This window comes from Leishmania donovani, chromosome 11 (genome assembly GCF_000227135.1).
Source record: "Leishmania donovani BPK282A1 complete genome, chromosome 11".
NCBI classification, from domain to species: Eukaryota; Euglenozoa; class Kinetoplastea; order Trypanosomatida; family Trypanosomatidae; genus Leishmania; species Leishmania donovani.
In genome coordinates this window covers 207,663-209,061 of record NC_018238.1, presented here as the reverse complement: position 1 = coordinate 209,061, position 1,399 = coordinate 207,663, and the positions used below count along the sequence as shown (strand labels likewise).

The 1,399-nt window shown below is 56.8% G+C and overlaps 1 non-coding gene across 1 annotated transcript; it reads right to left on the bottom strand.

Annotated features, from left to right (window-relative positions):
* Positions 1 to 935: 935 nt before the first annotated feature.
* On the bottom strand, positions 936 to 1,007 carry LDBPK_11tRNA1. Its single transcript has one exon. It is a non-coding gene; the product is annotated as a tRNA-Gly (tRNA).
* Positions 1,008 to 1,399: the final 392 nt, after the last annotated feature.

Genomic DNA, 1,399 nt, shown 5'->3' with positions numbered 1-1,399 from the left:
CGCGGCAACTGCACGCAAGGGCTCGCGGTGTGTTTTCGCAGCACGTGTCAGCGCAGTATTGTTGTAGAGCATCGCCGCCGCTCCTCGCCTGATGCCTGTCTGCACCGCGCCGCCTGTCAAAAGCGAGAACTTCGCAAAACGCGAGAGTCGATGCCCGCATGAGAGCTGCCGAAGTGTTGTGGCGACACCTCCATCCGGCGTGTGCACCTCCCGCCCGAAACGCGCACAGGGTATTTTCCCGGCGTGGCTGCGGGGGGGGGTGTGCAGGCGTGGGCGGCGCAGCGGCGCCATATGTTCGGGAGGCGGTTGGTTGGCCAGTCTAGGCGTTTTTGTTCATCTGACCATTGTTCTCTCTGAATGGGCTTTAATCTTTACGCTGGGCATGTCGCATGGCGGTGTTGTTATGAGAAGCAGGGGGATAGAGGGGCGTGGAGGAAATGCGATTTAAAATGCTTTTGGGGCGTGTTTTTCTGTGGCCGGGAAGGATTTTTTGCGCATTTCTTTTGGTTCGCTTGGGTGGGGCGGGCCGCGGGTGCAGTGCGTGGCCGGGTGTGCTGAGATCTCCCTCTTTTTTGCCCAAAGGGAAATGTCAGGGACGGATAAAATGTGCCAGATTAAAGGAAAACCTCTTCGGATGGGGTAAGAGAAACGTGTTTATTTGCTTGTTTTTCTGACCGGGTGTCATCCAAGTCCTGGCCGCTAACGTCCGTAGCGGTGCATCGCCCGCCGCCCCTCTAGCCCAGGCCGTGGATACGTTTTCCCTTTAAGGTGAAAGGCGTTCGGTGCGGGCGAGGGGGAGGCCGCTTAGTTTCCATACGGGTGGGGCTTCTTGGACCGTGGTGCGCCACGCGCCGAGATTTTCGGTTTAATTGGGAGAGCCCTCCGCCCTTAACCAAAAAGGCCGCCACCCGCCGGCGTTCCTGTCCGAAAAAAATCTGCGCCGCCCGGGAATCGAACCCGGGTCAATACCTTGGGAGGGTACCATCATGCCACTAGACCAGCGGCGCCGTACAATAAGCCCAAACTAAGCTTTACTTCAGAATAGGTTCCGCAGCGAGGAAAACGTGGACGAGTAGGGGATCGAACCCTAGGCCTTCCGTATGCGAAACGGACGCTCTACCACTGAGCTACACGCCCATCAAAAGGTCCAAGTGCTGTAGGGACACCAATGGTGGATGTGCAAATGTTTATATTTTGTCGCGCCGTATAAGGTGAGATGGTCGAGTGGTCTAAGACGTTGGATTAAGGTTCCAATCCTTTCGAGGGCGTGGGTTCAAACCCCACTCTCATCATTTTTCGCGCCACAGGCGCTTGTCGCCCCCGCTGCCGTACCGACGCGAAGACGAGTACGACCACACTTGAGTGAAAACACCATATCCCGTCCGATTTGTGAAGTTAA